Source organism: Strongylocentrotus purpuratus, unplaced genomic scaffold (assembly GCF_000002235.5).
Source record: "Strongylocentrotus purpuratus isolate Spur 01 unplaced genomic scaffold, Spur_5.0 spur5_scaffold_21, whole genome shotgun sequence".
Lineage (NCBI taxonomy): Eukaryota > Metazoa > Echinodermata > Echinoidea > Camarodonta > Strongylocentrotidae > Strongylocentrotus > Strongylocentrotus purpuratus.
Window position 1 is genome coordinate 24155797 of NW_022145607.1, and position 10079 is coordinate 24165875.

Consider the following 10079-nt stretch of genomic DNA (forward strand, 5'->3'; position numbering starts at 1 on the left):
CTCTTATTTATTCTATATATTAATGACTTTTGTCGATCATCTGATATTCTGTCTTTGGTACTTTTTGCTGATGACACAAATTATTTTTTTTCTCACAAAGACTCTCATAGATTAGTTGAAATTATTAATATTGAAATGTGTAATATTTTATTGTGGATTAGAGCGAACAAATTATCTTTGAATCTCCAGAAAACGAAGTATATGTTAGTAAATATATACATTTATTGCCAGCAAACATAGATTTTCAAAATACTCTATTGGAGTGTGTTTCATTTAATAAATGTTTGGGTGTAACGGTTGACCAAAAGCTTTCTTTCGAAATATTGGTATATTACTGGTATTATTGGTATACAACTACGGTCTCTTAGTTTGGGGGTAACACTCATCAAACGTCATTAGATAAAGTGTTTTTATTTCAAAAGAAGATTATTCGTCTTATTTGTAATTCCCCCTTTCCCTCCCATACAGACGCTCTATTTTTTGAAAATAAGATACTAAAGGGAAAAGACTTATATTTTTTCCAACTTGTTCAGTTTATGTATAATTATAATAATAATATGTTGCCATCTGTTTTTCAAGAAAGTTTTTTCTTAAATAGCTCAGTTTATAATTACCCAACAAGACATTCAGATGATTTCCATTTACCTCTCTTGCGGACCCTCTCAGTTAAAAAAAATATATATATGAAGGTCCAGTAGTTTTTTAATTCATTAGGTAGTGAAATAAAAAATGCTCCATCGTTTAATACTTTAAAGGAAAAAAAATGAAATTGTTTTTATTACAATCATATACACCTCATTGAATTATATGCCGTTGTTGCTTTTGCTTAATACAAGATCATTCTCCGCTCGCTGACTCAAAATGTAATTTGATCTATTATATTGTTCCTTCTCATGCTTATTTCCTTTTTAACGCGCATTTCTCTTTCCTTATCTTCTTCTCAACCCCACATGCAGCTCATCATTTAGTAATATTTTCTGTACCCTCGATCTCTTACTTCTTTTGTCATTGTCTACTCTTTGTATTATGACCGTGTTCTTCTATCTTTGTCTTGTCCCTTTCTCGTCTCTGATGGCATCCACCATTTTCTTCCCCCTATTTTGTAGTTCCTTTTGTAGTTACAGATTAGTAAATTTAATTACTCATTATTCCTAAGTTTCATTTGAGGTGTTCACACTTGTACAAGCATTGCTTTTTATTGGACCCCTCTGTTTCCAACATGTATTTCTTAAATTTGTTTTAAATGCTTATAATTGATTTGTAATATTTTGTTTGAAACATGAATAAATTTGAATTTGAATTCGAATAAAAGGGGGATATCATGATTGATTAATAAGGTGATAAAGGGAGGTCATCTCACCGATTTCGTTTTATTTTCTGATTTATTTATTTGTTTATTAATTTGTTCGTTTGTTGGCTCGTTGCTTTTTATTTGATATTTGTTATTGGCACCTCCTCCGCCCTTTTTTCTTTTATTCATGGGATTGACCGTCCCCTCTTTTCAGGTTCTTCGCAATCAAGTCGGAAGCAAGTAACCGCACCTGGAATGACATTAAATTTTACTTTGTGGGCAGTCTATTCTCAAGTTTGTGATGCTTGTATAAAATGACATTTAATTTCGTGCTCTGGTCCCAAACAAAGAGGGACAGACGAGTCATCTGGAGGTATGAGAAATGACCTGAAAGCCGCTTGTGAGGGGTGGCCATACGTTAATTCTCGACCCTGCTTCACAGAGTTCTCCTTTCTGTGGTTGGAAAATTTGAACAAAGTGTCATTTTGGAAATGTCCGTGGAATGTCTGTGTCTGTCTTATTATTAAAGAGTTTGACACCGGTTAGCCGTGTAGATATCAAGGAGACGGGTGTCACTTAAGGGCCGGTCACATTTGTCCGATAAATACAGTGCGTCCCAGAAAAAACGAAACCGAGAATTATCGATGTTTTATCATAACTTAATCACAATTATAACTAATAAATTATACATATTTGTAAAGCTTAGAGCCTCCTCTTTCATTTCATGCAACTCATATGATGCATATTTCACGCATGAGTGATTAAAATGAATTTGAAGAGAGGAAACCAAAGAGTCATTTGGCGGGCAGTATCTCAATTTCAAAGAGAAAATCACATTTAAAAAAGTTCAGTTTTTGCCCTTTCATATGACACCTCAATAAGGAAAAATGAGCAAGGAATGACAAAGTTCTGTTTGTTTAAAGTAGTGCTTGCATTTCCATAATTCTATCAAACGAATTCGTTTTCACTAACTGCCTGCAGTAGCAACAAGCACCCATGAGAAGTCTTTCGTCTACGGCTGATTTTCAACGAACCTCCACCCCCCCCCCCCCCCCCCCCCCCCCGTCTTACTGTGACCCTCCCCCTTTTCTAGAACAAAACTAAAGCAATTGTTACAAAGCAATATTCATAAGAACATTGCAATCGAAAAATTGGTCCAGTATTTTTGTCAAAGAAATCTTCACAATGCAATTAAAATCTAATGGTTAAACTTACATGGGAAAGTTTGTTTATGTCTTTCCAGCCCCCCCCCCCCTTCCACTATCCTTATAGACTTATACCCGAATTAGATTTTTCAAGTATTGCCTTCTGCAAGAAACTAATGAACGCCATTAGTTAAAATACATAAGTCCAGTACATTGTCTTCATTAAGAGTTATGATTAATCCAGTTTGATGTTACTGTAACCCGCGTTCAACCCAATAATTACGCAAATGTTACACAATAAATGAACCAAAATAATGACGTTCTCATCCCGTTTCTGAACATCGTGTTTTGGATCTTCCATAATTACGTCCAGGTGCGCCGGAAGCAGTTTGGGATTAGAGGGGGTGGGGGGGGGGGGGGGGTGGTGCAAACATCCCAGAAGAAAAAAGCTAGTTGCAACCGGTCCAGTTGATAAACCAGTTAATGCCAACTGGTAACCCTGGAAATCGAAATGAGCTAAATGATCCAGTTGATGCAGGCCAGTTAGAAACTGGTCTAGCTGAGCCATTAGAACCATTTGGTAAAACTTCCAACCAGTTGAACGGCAAAACACTTCAATACTGGTACGTCTGTATTTCCAATGTAAAGGCATTGGTAATAAGTAGACTTACATAATTTAATTAAACGATTTTTTTTCTTCATATACTTGTATTTTATTGAAATTATTTTAGTTCATAGTTAATGTTTCCCTTATTCATGTTTAATTAAATGTAATTTATACGAAGTAGCGAAATGTCCTATTAACTGGTAATTTATATTTGTAGTATTTTCGAAATAAATCGCATATAACTAAATCATCAGTAATTAATAAATATGCTGTAAATTCAGATAAATTGTTTAAAAAACATAGATCTGCACACACCCCATATTGGTGTCAACTGGTTCAACTGGAAATATGCCAACAGTCAGTCATCAACTGGTGCAATGAAATTATGCCAACAGTCAGTTATCAATTGGAGCAAATAGAAATATGCCAACATTCACGGGATTATCACCACGGAACTTAAATGGTAATTGTGAAACCATCAAGACACCCAAGAATTACTAATTTTTCACACCTGGAAACCACGGATGCACAGCTTATATTAATAATCCGTTTGAGTCAAGTGATCATCACCGCGGAACTTATAGCAACTTTGACTACTATTTAAAAAGGTGTTTTAAGACACCTAATAATAATTAATTTTCACACCTAAATATCACGGATTTACAGTTTAGATTAGTAATCAGTTTTAGCCACGTGATCATCACCAAAAAAGTTATGGTAACTTTGAAACCATTTAAAAGGTGTTTTCAGACTCCTAAGAAATACTAATTTTTCACACCTAAAAATAACGGATGCCCAGCTTAGATTAATAATCCGTTTGAGTCACGAGATCATTCATATTGCTCCGGTTGTCTCATTTTCGCTCGCTGGACGTATATAGCAGACGACAATCGGCGGATTAGAAGACACTTGGTAATGAATTTGTATGTGAGATTGCTTTGCTAAATATAAAATACAAGAACAGTTTCCACATCTTTAAACTATCATTGATATCTGATAATTAAACAGTTATTAAAATAAACCTACCAAACTACATAATACAATGAAATACTTGCACCCCTCTGTAAATAATCGAATAGTCCATGGCGATCATGAATATTCATGTTTTTGCTTACCTCGGCAAAATATTCGCTTATCTTCAATGGAAAAATTACGATGAGGGTTGGATGAAATGGACATAATGAACAAATCAGAACTGATCTTTTATAATTCATGCTTCTTATCCTTCGTGTGCTTGACCTAAAACCTTACATTCGCTTGGCAAACTGAGTCCAAAGTTTGACTTGTTTCACATGTGTTATATAGTCAATGGCGATCTTGCAACCTATTTTGATCAAATTTTGGTGGGTGAACTTTCAAAAGCCAATGGGTCATGAGGGTTCCAATGAAAGAGCTAGTGGTAACGTACGTCGGGGTGGATGTGCTTTTCGTTTAAACAAAAAATGAATTTTTAACGATTTTTGGGGGGTCAAATTCCATAGGCTAACATGTTGGCTGCTGACTCTGACGATAGGGGGCGTTGTCAAATGAGACTAAACGGAGCTATATGACCGCGGAACTTATGGCAACCTTGACTACCAATTAAAAAGGTGTTTTAAGACACCTAATAATTACTCATTTTTCACACCTAAATATCACGGATTCACAGCTTAGATTAGTAATCAGTTTTAGCCACGTGATCATCACCAAGAAAGTTATGGTAACTTTGAAACCATTCAAAAGAGGTGTGTAAGACACCTCAAAATTACTAATTTAATACAACCAGAGATTCACGGACGGAACAATAAGACTATTAGCCGGTGTAAGTAACGTGATTATTACCATCAACCTTGGATAACCTGTGAAACCAATTAACAAAGGTGCTTAAAAGATCAAATAATTACTTATTTATCACCACCATCGGTTAACGGATACAAAAACTCGTTGCTTGGTCAAGTGGTTATTTGGTCATAAACACTTGATTTACAGAGGTAAGTAGAATCACGTTACTCCAGTCGCGTGATAAATTGGTGTTTTTAGGTGAGATGAAAACGTGAACAGGAGTACCTTTTTTTTTAAATGAAGGCATGTGTCGATAACGTTTAAATTTAGTTCAAAAGGCACTCCCAAAAGAGGCTATTTTTTAGTGTTGTGTTTATTGGGAAATTAATGGATAATATGCCAAATTTATGCATGTAAACTAGTATAGCAAGTGACTGTACACTGTCTCTTAAATAACAGTAAAAACTAAAAATATATGTATAACTGATAATAAATTATATTCTTTCAGTTAGAAAGCATTATGTCATCCTACATTCAGGGCTAAGAAACAGACACTCAAACAAAGGCAAAAAATAAAAAGCATCAAGCTAAATTTTCCTAGCAATGAGGATATATATGAATACCACATTTTACCATGTTGTTTTGCAAGAGCATCATTAACTAGTCATTTGATTTTACAAGAGAAATGTGCTGGAGAGCTAAAAAGGAATAAAAATAATACTTTAGTTAAGACACTAAACAAAATTCCTCTTGTCAATTTATCTTATTGGGAATCGATATTGCAAGATTGTTTGAACATGTATTTAAAGGTGTTCACAGAGCTTGCCATTCTCAAAGATCTGTCCAACTGATTCCATGCTATAATTGAAGATACGAGGGGGCTATGTTTAAAGCATTCTGTTTTATACTTTGGCACAGAAAATATCCCTTAAACACCTGCATCGTATTATACTGATGAATGTCACTTACTTTAATTAAACTTTCTTGTAAATAAGATGGCGCCAAACTATATTTGCTTTTGTACATCATATTAACACGCTGAAATTCAAAACGTTTCTCAATTAATAATAATCATAATAATACTCAGCTCTTTTATAGCGCATAACACATTACAGGATGGCATGTCCCTATGCGCTTTAAATAGAAAGGAAAGAAATACAAGAAAGAGTAATACAAATTATAGAAAATCCACTTAGAAGCAAAAATGTACATGTAGTGTTGGACACTGGGTTCAAGGTGTACACTTTTAAAACTGAATAAATACCTAATCACTGTGATTGCTCATGGAATCTGGAAGTGCATTCCATAAAACTGAGGAGGCGTGGGTAAAAGAACGTCCAACGTATGTTTTACCTGAGGTGGGAGGGACAATGAATGATGCTTTTGAGCTTGATCTTAAAGTACGAGTAGGCCGATACAATGAAAATAGTTCACTTATATAGGAAGGGGCAATGTCATGAAACCATTCGTATGCAAAAACTAATAGTTTAAACAAAATACGGGAGTGGACAGGAAGCCAATGTAGATTTCGTAGCGCATGAGTGATTGATTCATATTTTCGAGTTCGGGTCACTAATCTTGCCGCTGAATTTTGAATAGTCTGCAATTTTCTGATTTGTCGCTGAGGAAGACCGAAAAGAAGACTGTTACAAAAATCAATGTGGCATAAAACAAATGCATGGAGAAAAAAAATCAGTGGTGGGCCTATCGAAAAAATCACGGATATTTCCAATCATATACAAAGCATACGAAGCAGCGCGACATTTCTGAGATATAAAATTCTCAAATGTCAACCGACAATCAAAAATCACTCCTAGGTTTCTGCAAGATCTGTTTGCATTTAACAATGTTCCATCTAGGTCTATCGACTGAATTGATTGTGTTTCTTGAAAACGTGAAGAAATGTGGAAGAACTCTGTTTTCCTACTGTTTAGCTTCAGGCTATTCAGCTGAGACCACTCCTTGATAGCGTGTATACACATTAAGATTTTAGTAGTTGGATCAAAATTCTTCTTCTTCTTCTATGTGCCATATCCTGAGACGTTGGCGACCATGGAGTGCCACAACTCTCTATCCCATATTCTATGAAGTAATTCATTCTCCCCGAGATCAATTCCACATTCAGAAATCCCACTCCTTAAGCTACTCATCCACAGAATCCTCCTTCTACCCCTACTCCTCCTCCCCTCGACTCTTCCAGTCAGTGCAAGATTTTACAAACCATTCTTCCGTATAACATGGCCCAAGAAGCTCAGCTGTCGACCTCTTATATTATTCAGAAGCTTTCCTCTTGTTCCTGCCATGGCAAATACCACATCATTAGAAATTCTTTCTGTCCATGAAATTCTTAGCATCCTTCTCAGGAACCAAACTTCACAACTTTCCAGTCGCTTTCTTAGGTCTGATGTCAGGGTCCAAGCTGCACATCCATACATTAGAACTGGATACACGTAGCAATTGAGTACGCAGAGTCTTGTTTTCATCTTCAGCTTCTTATTCTTTAGGATGTTTTCTAATTTGGAGAAAGTTGATTTTGCAAGTGCAATCCTTCTCTTGATTTCTTGCTCGCCTCTTGCATCGTCGGTAATTGTAGTCCCGAGGTAATTAACAGAAGTGGCTTGCTTTATTTGATTGTTGTTGATCTTAAGAGAGCATGGTATTCCTCCCTTCTTTGAAATTACCATGCATTCCGTTTTCTTGTAATTTAATGATAATCCTCTCTTGTCACTTTCTCTGACGACAACATCCAAAAGTCGCTGCAGGTCCTTCTCCAATTCTGCGATTAATATAGTATCATCCGCATACCGTATGTTTGTGATATTATGTCCTCCTACTTTCAATCCTCTTTCCTGTTCTAGGTTTCTAAGTATCAACTCACTGTAATAATTGAAGAGATCTGGAGACATGATACATCCTTGCCGAACCCCCTCTTAATGTTGATGTAATCACTTAATTCTGTTTCTACCCTAACACATGCTGTTTGTTCCCAATACAGATTTTGCAATAACTTGATATCCTTTGTGTCTAGTCCAATCTTGGTTAAGTCTTCAAATAAGTGATCGTGTCTTACTTTATCAAAGGCTTTTGTATAATCGATGAAACACAGGAAGACGTCTTTCTGCATTTCTACGGCCCTTTCTGCTATAGAACGCAGAACAAAAACAGCATTTCTAGTTCCGGCATCTCTGACAAAACCAAACTGCACATTACTCATTTCTGGAGTTAGGTGATTCCTTGCTCTTTGAAGTAGAACTCGCAAGATGATCTTTGTGATATGGCTCATGAGGCTGATGATTCTATGTTGCCCGCATTCCACTGCTCCAGGTTTCTTGGGAAGTGTAATAAATATCGATGTGCACAGGTCATCTGGAAACTTTCCATCATCATAGATCTTATTGATGACTTCAGTTAGTTTCATTACACCATAGTTCTCCAATGATTCGACCATCTCCATTACTACTCCATCAGGACCAGCAGCTTTGTTCCTCTTCATCATGCTGATCGCTGACCTCACTTCTGAGAGCAGAATCCTAGGTCTTTCAATAGATCCTGCACAGTGTAGAGGTTCTTTTCTTACATCATCAAAAAGCTCGCCAATGTACTCAGTCCATCTGTTGAGTATCTCTCCCTTTTCAACCAGTACTGATCCATCCCTTGCCTTGATGCACCCCGACTTGGAGCTCCGAAGTTTCTTCCCAGAAAGTTCATTTACCTTCTTAAAAACCCTGGGATCGTTTGCATTAAAACTTCTCTCTATCTCGGCGCACTGTTTGTTCAGCCATTCCTCTTTAGCTTTTGTGCAGTGGTCGTGAATTTCTCTGTCCAACTCTCTGTATTGACTTCCATCTCTGTCCTTGATTTTCTGCCTTTTACTCATCTTTGCTAGAATCTCCTCCGTCATCCATCTCTTTTTACTTTTCTTTTCCTTTTTAGGTAATGTCTCTTCAGCTGTTTCTACAAGAATGTCCCTCATTGATTCCCAAGTGACCTCCTCTCCCTGGTCGGTGAGACTATCGAATCTGTTTTGTACTTTGACAGTATATCGGAGGCGCACATCACGATTCTGTAGCTGTTCGAAATCTACCTTCTGGATTGACTTGGCTTTTGTCATCTTCTTTAGCTTACATTGCAGAGTTGCCACAACAGGAATGTGATCACTCCTACAGTCTGCACCCGGATATGTTTTTAGCTTGTTTTACACCTCTTTTTAAACCGTTCATTTATTGTGATGTTGTCAATCTGATTTCTTGCACGATCCCCAGGGCTTTTCCAAGTATATATCCTTCTTGGATGTTCCTTGAACCATGTATTGACAATGAACATTCCTTTGGCCTCGCACCACTCTATCCATCTGGTACCCCTTTCATTTCTGTCTCCAATACCATATGACCCTACTGTTCTACCATATCTGCCTCTTCCCACCTTGGTGTTCATGTCTCCCATGGCAATTACAATTTCATTCGATTTACATTGTGATTTGGCTGTCTCTAATGGCTCATAAAAAAATGTCAATATCTTCTTCTGTGCTTTCTGCTGTGGGTGCATAAACCACTATTATTGCCATGTTGAATGGTTTCCCTTGTAATTTGACCAACAAGACTCTGTCGCTGACTGCCCAAAAGCCCAGAACACAGTTAGCTGTGAATGGATCCAGAAGCACCCCTACACCTCTTTCATGTCTTATCCCTCCTGAATAGATCATCTTATGTTTTTCAACTGTGAATTCTCCACTGCCAGTCCATCTTGTTTCACTAATGCCTAGAATATTAATTCTCATCCTGTTCATTTCTTGCACGACGTTGTCCAATTTCCCTTTCTGGTAGAGAGTGCGTACATTCCAGGTGCCGATGCGCATGATGTTACGGTTGCGGACAGACGCTGAATGACGATCGGGTCCCACCTGTCGCACATGGGAAGGCCTACCGAGCGAGGCACCTCTATTTCTAGAGGTTCCCTTCACGCCGTTTCTCTTTGACTTTGAATCATGACTTTCCATGGTATATCTTGGGAAGAATAGTGAAGGTGGTTTCCCGTTGCCTTCCTCACCGCAGTGTGGTGACCATGAATATATCCATGTGAACACCAGTTCTGAGAGACGCCGTTGTCCCTGATAGGATCATCCGCCTGAACTCTCACTGCATCGCTGCTGCCCAATGCAGTCCCTTTTAGTCGCCTTTTACGACACATAGGGAATACGTGGAGGGAATTCTATATGGCACCCACTCCCAGGCACAAAATTATTAGACTTTTTAAAAGAAATATACAGTTGTGTATC